General features: G+C 38.0%; 1 protein-coding gene across 5 annotated transcripts in view; it reads right to left on the minus strand.

Annotated features, from left to right (window-relative positions):
* Positions 1-10,450, minus strand: part of chd9 (chromodomain helicase DNA binding protein 9) — a 104,978-nt gene extending 94,528 nt beyond the window's left edge. For all 5 annotated transcript variants that reach the window (XM_015382686.1, XM_015382689.1, XM_015382688.1 and 2 more), the window contains exon 1: positions 10,299-10,450. The gene's annotated coding sequence lies outside the window, so the exon portion shown is untranslated. The remainder of the gene's footprint in view (positions 1-10,298) is intronic.
* Positions 10,451-10,844: the final 394 nt, after the last annotated feature.

Below are 10,844 nucleotides of genomic sequence, written 5' to 3' on the forward strand. Positions count from 1 at the left end.
ATGTCCGATATTCAGTTTTAAGGCCGATACAGGCCGATACCGATAGGGGGCCGATTATATCGTGCATCCCTAAAATATATCGATATAATGAAATAATATTGATATAATGATATATATTAAAACTGCCAAGTTTAGGGAACAAGACCACATCACATTACGTCACAGGGTTTAGAGCATCTAAAAATTATTTAAACAACATAATAGTTACTGTGATTTCACTCTCTTTTTCCTCTCATATTTTTTTTTACAGCATTAGTGGCTGTTTTTTGGACAATAGGCTGACAGGAAAGGGGGTATGAGAGAGGGGGAGAGACATGCGGAAAAGGACCACAGGCTGGATCCCAACCTTGATCAGCCACGTCAAGGACCGTGGACTCCATACATGGGTCGTGTATCCACGATCCATGAGGTCGTGGATGAGTCTCCTCCATCATCCATTTTTTATTTAGAGGAGGAAAGCGGGGATGAAGATGTTGTGAAAGCGGACGCCAGGGCGGCAGAAGCTTTATTTGGTGTCGAAGGCTTCCAGCCGTACATGTTTGAGCCCTTGCCTCACAACGCTGCCAGTTCTGTTAGCTTTACGCCTGCCGAAGATTCAGACGTCAATCCCCGTGAACACTTCAAAGACCTCAAACACAATGGTTAAAAGTGATCAGCTGTGAAGGACATTCTGGCCTCAGCAGCAGACCTGCGTTCTAACCTCAGCGTAACTAAAGTGTAACCCGGTGGGTTATATCAGCATTACCATGGCAACATGAGGCGTGGAACTATGAAGTCTAAACATTTTTTTAATGGGAGATGTCAGCAAACAGGAGAGGCCTTCAGTATTATGTGTTTTAATGATACTTAGCGACACCGCTAACGAGGTTTAGTGGGTTAAATCAGATTGGATCCAATTCTTCCCTTGGATTGACTTTGAAGACATCCTTAAATCACAAAGGGCAGAAACTGGCAGGTAACTCAGCATTTGTGACCCATTTGAAAAAGAAAAAGACAGCCTCAGGAGACATGAATTATAACCTAGGTTAATTACTTTTTTTTTTAAACGGTGCTATTGAAGAAACTTCATAGCGCCTCTAAATTTTTTCTGTGCTCCTAATGTTTTACATTTGAGGGCACTAGTGCTCCTGTTAAAAAGCATGCAGCCCTTTTTTTATTAATCTAGTCTTTTAGTGCATTACACAAATAGAACTGGTCACAGAGCAAACCTTCACCATGCTTGACACTTGGTCAAATGTTGTTAGGATTACAAGTCACCTCTAGTCCTCCAACCACACTTCTTGCTACAAGGTTCCTAAGGCATAAGGAAAGTTAAATTTAAGACTTTTTAATGACACTTAAAATAAACTTTCTGACCAAATTCACAAGAAAAACCTGCTTGCGACAACCTAACCCAAAGGTTTATTTTAACCTAAACCACTGCACTAATGTTTCAAAATTTGAAAAGCTTCCCATACAGGAAGAAAGCTAAAAACACATGAATGACAGATATATTTTAACAATTATTTAACTGAATTCACAAACTTTGTTTTAGCAGGGAACAAAACAAATCAGTTTTAAAGCCCCAACATAACCAGTGCTGTCTTTTTTGCAGCTATTTTTCTTTGTATGGTTTTCTTAGTATGTTTGATTTGGTGATAAGTGGAGGCGTTGCAGAGACAAGGGTGGAACTAAACTGAGAAATACCGGCTGTTTCTCTGTAACTCCATTTTGACGCTTTGTGTTTCGTGCTTCGCATGTGCGACTCCACTGCCTTAATTCCCATCGTTCTGAGCTTGAATGACTTCTTGCACAAAACGCACTGTGCCTCATGTATGTTCCCTGGTACTGATTTTAGCCATGGAGAAAACTCTTGGCTGGATAGCTAATTTTTGATACATTTACACTTGCTCATATTTTCCAGACAAAAAGTTAATGGAGCATCTCCCAAATGTCCCGGCCGCAACAACGCTTTTTTTGGTTCCGCTATCGGGAAGGAACCAATAATGGCGAGACATTTTTGTAAATTTTAACGTTTTATTTAGATTACAAGAATAAATTGTAATAAAAATAATCCTATTTATGATGTTTTAAAAATTAAGACCTACGAAAGACTGATTTAAGACATTTTAATAGCAATTAAGGCCTTAGTTTTATTTTGAAGAATTCAATGCCTTTTAAGACTTTTTAAGGACCGCGGGAACCCTGTGCTATCATTGCCATATATCTCAGAGTTGAACTTTTCTACATAAAATGATTAGTTTGGGTTAGGAACTTGATGCGTTTGTTTTGGAGCAATTTGTTCTTGATCAGTCAGCTCTCAGTTTGAACTTGTTTTTAGGGCAGAAAGCTACACTAGTGCAGCAGCATCATCATCTGGCTTATGATCACCTTTAGCCCTTCATGGTTACTGCCATTTTTTTTAAGATCCTGTATTTTGTTTATTATTATTTTCAAATTATAGGGCGATATTTGGGCATACTAGGTTAAACTTTGACAAACTGAACTAAAAAAATAACTATTCCAAATATCAATTTAGAGCTACAGGTTGCTTTGAATGAATAATCAAAATTCCATCATTAATGATAACATTCAATACCACAATGAGAGCATGTAAACATAGTTATGTAGCTGTACATTCATGCAGACAACAACAAAATGAATTAATTTAAGAATATTACAGATCCGTCACACTGGAAAAAAACGAAATCTAGATAAGTCATGTGTTCTTGGATTGAAGAGGTAAACACATTTTGACAACGGAACAAGACAAGTTACATTTAAAATAAGAAAACACAATTGCATTGTTTTATTTCATGAGCATTTTATCTAAATTTCTTATTTTAGGAGTAAAAATACTCGTTCCATTGGCAAACCATCTCATTTACCTACTCAAATTACTGGTAAATACACTTAATTTGAGAAGTTTTTACTTATTTCTAGATCTAAAAAAAAACAAACAAAAACTTCTGATTTTCCAATTCTTAATCAAGCCTCTTATTAATTCCTAAATATCTTTTTATACAATCAAAGATTGAGACCTGTCCAAGGTTTTAACCCGCCTCTCGCCCGGGACAGCTGGAGATAGGAACCAGCTCCCCTCGCGACCCCAGCTGGGAAAAGCGTGACAGAAAAATGGAGGAATGGACAATTAAAGATCGATTTAATAAATGCATTTTCCATCGTCTTACAGCTGCCATCAATGACCGATACTATACTAATTTGCTGCTGAATGTTAATAAATGTTAATATAATATCAGTATTAGTATGTTACATAACATGAGTCATGCAATTCAGGTAACAGCTAAAAGTAATGTGTTTAATAGTAGCAATCCAAGCAATGTTCACACTGGATTGGATTAAAAGGAAATCCAAGTAAAAAACGAATCCAAATCTTGAGAACTGAATTGAAATTGATTGTTAAATAAAAAATAAAAAAGCTTTTATACAACATATTTCTATATTTTAAAGCAGGGATGAAAATAAATGAAAAAAATCATAAAGAAGATCATAATAAAGAGCCTCTCTATCTTAGTGGATGAATGTCACCATCCTGTACTCCTCCCGCACCCTTTAGATTTCCAATAAAATACAAATCTTTATAAACAAACTGTTTCAACATTTTTTGTATTAATACCTTTCATAGAGTAAATATTCTACAATGAAAAAAAAAAAAAAAACACAAATTCCCCTTTCAGAAGAAATCAAGAAACTAACAAAAAAATTGACCAAAACCTTGATCAACAAGTCAGAATCTAAAAAACTCAAAGATTTAACGTTGAAAAATCGCTTTAAAAAATTGATCAGATGAATTTAACCTGCTGACTTCCAACATGCCAGAAAACTTGATTAGCAGAAAGCAATGTATGTCTTCTAGGAAAGTCTGTTTCCTACCTAAACAAAATTCAGGGGTTTCCTGTTTTTCAGAATAAAAAAATCCGTATTTCATCACCTGAAAATGTTGCTTTCATCTTTATTAACATCAAAACTCAAATAAAAGCTTGACCAAAAGCCAGAATATCTAATTAGAAACAAATCTGAGTCAATAGGTCGGATGTTTTTCTACACTGTGGGATTTTAGCAGTCTAAGAAAACTGTTCCATGACAATCTATGCTGCATGGATCTACTAAACAAAGACCACGATTTCCAGTTTGTTTAAAATGTACAATGACCGTTTACCAGGCTATAGCAGCTATAACATTTAAGATTTATATAAGATTTTGCCGTCTGCAGCCCAAAAATCGCTGTTTAAACCAGCAAAAGTAGAATTTGAAATAAAAGGCTTCCTGGATGGGAAGCGAAACATCTTCATACGTCTTCAAACTTTGAAACAAAGTCCAGTGGATTGTTTTTTACTTTTTTGGAAGCAGCCATAGGAGGTTATGTGAAGTCCACTTTGCCTGCCACTGATTCTTAAATTCAGGATATGATCTGATCCCAGTGGATTTCTGGACTCAACCTGCTTATTCACATTTATACCTCGAATTATACTAGACAGAGTCATCTAGCTTTGTTTCATCTTCCTTTTAACTGGATTTGATTACTATCAAACTAAACTTGCACTTTTAAATTCACTTTAATTGCCTTAATGTTTATTAAATGCTAATATATTTAATGATGTGTATCAATCCATCCCATTTGCACAGAGTTTGACCGAGTTAATATAATATAAATGCAATAATTATCTTTTCTCAGCTTGTTAGACAACCTTGGCAAGTACAACCCTCTGATAACACACTACACTATCTTTCCTTTAATGAAAAGAAGTGCACGTCTGAAGGAACTATATTTGCATAGAAACCATGTTGTTGTCAGCGTTGACGCAAACCAAAGCTTTCCTATTTAAATAAAAGAACAAATAAGTGGCACTGGAAAAGATTTATTTTAAATCTATGTCCTGTGTCTCAGAGTTTTCTGGAGTCATTTAATTGATTTGCTGTCTTCTAACTCTAAGGAAATAACAAAAAGACATTTAAGAAAATAAGTCTAAAAGCAAAGATCTGTTTGTAATGAGTGGAATGTCACCGAAAGGCTACATGTCAGGTTCCCAATCATCTCCACAACGGCAGCAAACATCAAGCTTCACCTGTTTTGATTATGGCAGAGCTTCGTTTATAATATCAGACCAGTTTCCTCTTGCTTGGTCATCTTAGCTACGTTTACATGGATGTAAATAATCAGTGCAAAATGACCGATCAGAATATTGACTTAAATCACACTTAAATCATATTCTAATTGAAGGGGTGGTTCATGCAAATCCTTAATCCGATGAGGGTCCATGTACGTCTGATAGTGGCAGTTTCACTTCTCTGGATGTGTTTGGAAAATTTGACAACTCTGCGTATGTCAGAGTGTTTCTATATCACACAAATCCTGGTGAATCCTTGTCTGTTCTTGCTCTGGGTACTTCTACTACATGATTTTTTATATAATAAACATTTTGGACCAAACGTTTCATAAATGCATATTGGCATGCACACATATAAAAATTATGAATACAAAATCATTTTAAACACAAAAAACAAGTCACACAAACACTAAAATTCACAGCCTTACAGATTTGTGCAAACATAGTTTAAATAAGGGCTGGGCAATTCCAGTTCCTGAGGGCCGCAACTTTTAGAAGTACCTTTGGTTCAACACACTTGGATCAAGTAATTCAATGATTGAGAGGACTCTAGAGAAACAGACTGCATACTGAGGAGTAGGGCTGGGTATTTTCGTCAAAGTCCTGAATCGATTCGATTTTGATTCATACAGTTCTAAATCGATTAATTTCGATTTGATCTGTTTTCACAATAATGAAAGTGGTTCAACTGTGTTTCAAAACACAATTTTTTCCTGTAATATTAAACACAAAGTGAAAACTTGTAAATCGGAAAGTTTAAACTTGAGATATGAACAAAAGTGCAAACTTTTTGTGAAAAGTGAAAAAGCCTCACTCGAGCAAGCAGACGTGACACAGCGGACATGCAATGAGCTGCATTATCTCCACTGCACAAACCATATTTGCAGCGTTGTCTGTAACAACTACAGAGTGTTTGCTGGTCAGCCTTCAATCAACCTATTACGGTAGCTATATTTGCAGCTGTCTGGCTTGAAGTATTTTGAGTGCATCTTTCCTGCTCATTTGAATGTGAATGTCACGCACGTCACTATAAAACTAATCGATCTTATTCCCTAGACATCGATTTTGCAAAAATGTAAAGGAATCGATTAAAAAAATCGATTAAATACATTTTTTTACCCAGCCCTACTGAGGAGATAACTCAGCCATTTGATTCAGGGGTGTTGGACAAAGGATGGATCTAAAAGCTGCAGGAGTCCAGCCCCCAGGAACTGGAATTGCCCACCCCAGGTTTAAATGCATGGTTCAAGATAGACCAATATATTGCCTTTCTTTTCTTGAATCAGAATGTGTTGGTCAATTCATTAGTGCATCTAATAGCCATGCCCTGAGAGTCAAGCTCATGTATTGCCATTCCCCAATTTGTTATTCTTCGTTAATTTTTTGTTTGATTTGTTAATTTTTTCTTCTTTGTTTAAACTGAGGCTTGTGTAAAATTTTGATCAGGTAAATGGGGGAAGGAAAAGCAATGTTGAATCTAAGAATTGGCACAAACGTAACAGCACATATCGGGAATCATTATTCATGTCAAAATAATCAATATTGGCCTTAAAAACAAATATCTTTAAGGCTTGGTCTCTACGCTGGTTCATTTAAATTTTCTTCTTATTCTGGTATTATATCGCTCAATGATTGTGCCGAAGCGGGAAAGACACTTTTTTGCAGGAAAAAATTTAAAGAATTAAGTCATATACAAAAAAATAATAATACGTCCAAATAGCAAATGCAGTTTTGGGATTCACACACTGGCCCTCATGTGACAACTCAATCATGTTAATCAGATGCTGGTGAAGATTCTCAGTCATCCAGGTCATAGTCATTCCAAAAAAGTTATAAAACAATCCACTGGACTTTGTTTCCAAGTTTGAAGATGTTAAGGTTCCCCTCTAGGAAGCTTTTTTCAATTCAAAATGTCAGAAATAGCGTTGACTTGAAGTCTTTATAGAGCGGACCAAAAACCAAAGCCTTGTTTTGGCTTAGAAAACATGCAAATTGACCAGAAGAACAGGTCCGCCCCTTTGAAATGGGACTCGTTTGGCTTCGTTGTTAGCCTGCAATACCCGGTACCTGTCTATGTGTCTCAACGGGGGTAGTAAGGCGGAATTGTTGGCCTGGCTGAACAGGCGAGGTGTTCTGGTCCCCTGTATGGGGGGGGAGGTTGCGATGATAGCGGGAAGGATGCAGCAGTTGAGTTGGTTCCCCCCTATCATCGCAACCCCCACCCCCATACAGGGGACCAGAATATCTTGCCTGTTCAGCCAGGCAAAGAATTCCCCCAAAAAACCCCCCCTTTCAGAGACATAGACCAGCACTGGATATTGCAGGCTAACAAAGAACCCAACCAAATGTCCGTTCCTAAGGGGCGGATCCGTTTGTGCAGTTCAATTTGCATGTTTTCTAAGCCAAAACAAGGCTTTGGTTTTGGTCCACTTAATAAAGCCTGGAACTCAATGCCATTTCTGACTTTTTGGATTGAAAAAGCTTCCTGGATGGGAAGCAAACGTCTTCAAACTTGGAAACAAAGTCCAGTGGATTGTTTTTTTTTACTTTTTTTAGAATATTTAACCTAAGAAGCCCCTGGTCAGATAAGAGCCTTTGTTTTAATAAAGAAATCTGATGGGAGCTTATGGAGTAAGACACAAGCGGTGTGATTTGCCCCTTAGCATTTCACCATCTGTATGTAGCTTAGGGAATCATCTCTTTGGCTGTTTTACTTGAATAGTGATAGAAATGGATTCATGTGCCCCGATCGTTGGTGATGACACTTCTGGGTTTGTTCAGAAACAACAATCAATAGAGATCCAGTATGTGTGCCCTTTTGACTGTAACCCCATAGAAGTTAATTAACACCAACAAAATAGATAGCGCCTCATGGTAAGGACTTCCAATGAATATCAAACACAAATTATTTAGTCCAATTTGTTAAATAACAGCGTTGTAAGAGTCCAACAGAGGAGAAAAAAAAACATCCAAACTGGATTTACAAAAGAAGTGGAATTCATTTTGATTTGAAGATGCAACATAAAATGACATCAAAGATCACAGCAGAAATAGATGTTTAGAAAAGGTCTTGAGAAAATATTCAGACTGCTTAAACTTTTTAGGATTTTGGCAGATTTGCTTTTTCTGATGAAGATCAAAGCATACGCACGCGATAGAAAGGCTCAGTTAGACTCCAGATCTAAACTCTATTGTGGTAAAAATGGAGAATTGCTGTGAGCACTCTTTGCCGAGTAACATAAGAGAACCCAAACCCTGAAACAGGTTAACATTTCCATTCTAAATACTTAAAGCCTATAGATGTACCTTAAAAACTGCAATAATTGCAGTAAAAGCTGGTTCTATAAAAGGAGGCGTAACATCTTCAAATGGTATGAATGCTTCAGTATTCAGGGTCGCCTTGTGTGATGTGAACAGAAAAAAACAACTGAATAATGATATTCATCCTATCAATGAGTTTGATTTAAATATTAAATGATCAAATTAACCTTCTGAATAACAGCATTATTAACTAAAGTCATATTTTCCATGCACTCAGCGGACTGATTTCTGGATTAAAATGCCTCCCAGCTGTTCCTCCTTCGTGGGTTTCCAGCTGTTTCCATCTAATCGTGACGTCCACGCATGTGCAGTTACGGGATACATATCAACAAAAACTGGACAAGTTAAAAAAAAAAAAGGCAATATTGGCAACTTCAGTGCGAGTCAATCCGTTTAAACTACGATTTTGGGAATATAATCCTCAGATTACCATGTGCAAAACTGACCATTTAACAAAATAAAAGAATAAATAAAATAGTAGCCAGAAAAAACTAGATGTGGCTGAAAGTAGAGTTAACCCTTTATAGGGCAAGTTATAATTTTTGATCACTTGTATAGGTCTAGAAGCGCAAGATCTATATCCAGCTATTCAGCAAAAATACTGCTACATGGCTGTACATCTTATTTTGGCGTTTGTCCAATTAGATGAGCCCTTGAATGATATATTACCTACTGGAAATTAAGTTAAAAAAAGACAAGAAAAAAAAGGTTAAAAACAAATTGAAAAGTTAAAAAGTTAATAAGCATAGTCAAAAAATATATTTAGGTTTATAAACTAGTGCCAGTATCAGCATTAATGTCTCTAAGTTTATGTCGGACCAAAACAAAATGTGTTTCTTATTCATAAATTTCTTATAGAAGCACTTTTGTTATTTTTCTTAAAATATTCAGACAAGTTGGCGTTTCTTGTTATTACATTGACATACATTTTTGCCATCAAAATATCCATATTTTTTTAAGGTTCCATAGTTAATAAGGTCTTGTCCTGGATTCCAATAAAACTATTGAATATTGATTTTCTGAGTGCCCTGTAAAGGGTTAAATTAGGAAAGTTGCAAAAGCAACAGGTTTCATGTGTTTTTTCTTTTAATTTGAAAGGAAAGCAGCCCTGCTGCCTGTGCTGAGGAGCATCCATTTGATCTCTCCGGCTTCAGCTCTCTGTCTGATGAACCAATGAAGCAACAATGTGTTGCGCTACTTTTTAAAAGCAGAAACCAAGCGATGCATGCGGGATATCTGTCCTGAAAAGGCTGAACTCCGGGCCTGGAGCTGTCCACAGGAGCGCGTCACACGTGGCCGAACCTCCAATTTGGATTCAAAAGGTGTCGTGACGTTCTTCCACGGTGGACACGCTTAAAGAGGAGAGGGGGGGAGGAAGATGAGGCCGAAGATGGATGGAGAGGTCGCCGGTGATGGTACCAGTGATAATAACCAACTCGACTTTCGTTTTCATTAAAAACAAACCTTATCGACATCTTTAGAGTGTTTCCATACCGTTCTGGTTCTGGCTCAGCTCGGTTTGGTCGCTGTCAGTTCAGGACCACCAGCAGCTCCAACAAGAAAGAAGTAGAATACTTTTTTTTTTAAATTATTATTAGTTTCTGGTTAAGCTCTTCCAGTAAGGCTTGTTTTAATGTTGTCTAACGAGGGGAAAGTGAAGTTTGGCTCTTCGGCGCTGTGTCGCCTGCAGAGGAGGATAGACGCGCAGGCAGATAAGGCGGTGTGTCATCAGACAGCTGAGCCGACCCTCACCAACTGACTGGCCGATATTTGACAGCTCCGAGCCTGAATGAAACGGAACCGCTCCACTCCGAAATTCTACGTCCATTTAATTTAAATTAAAAAATTAAAATAGGGTTTATTTCTTACCTGAAAGTAACCCCGAAGCGCAACTCTAGGCGTCAGTGTTGGCGGAGTGGTGCGGGGCGAAGTTGGGGCTGTGTTGTTAGTTGTACTCCTGCTGGCGACCACGGCGCAGCGGCTCTGCTGCTGCTGCTGCTGACGTGACGGCGATAACAGCGCATTTGCATATTAGTGACTCTGTCTGTGATTGGACAAGACGACACTTTCTCAAACTACACTAATTTCGTGTCGAATTAAAACTCCGGTTTCCGGCGCGGGTGTAGCGAAGCGCGCGGCGCGCCTCCGGCTGCCCCCCTGAGATCCGCTGATTAAATCAGGTTATCAGCTGGACGGTGGCCGCGCTGACAGAGAGCATAAGATGGCCGCGTCTGCTGCCACAGCCAATCCGGAGAGGTTTTACTTTCGCACATGGACCGGAGCGTCTTCTGGAGGAGAACGTCACGGAGTGTGAGCGACGGTGTTCACCGTGGGTTTATAGTGACCTCTAGTGGTGTTCAGATGGAAAAGCACTGCGTGGTTTGGCAGAGCGGAAATCTGGCATTAGGAGGCAGC

This window comes from Cyprinodon variegatus, unplaced genomic scaffold, assembly GCF_000732505.1.
Source record: "Cyprinodon variegatus isolate N-32 unplaced genomic scaffold, C_variegatus-1.0 Scaffold263, whole genome shotgun sequence".
Lineage (NCBI taxonomy): Eukaryota > Metazoa > Chordata > Actinopteri > Cyprinodontiformes > Cyprinodontidae > Cyprinodon > Cyprinodon variegatus.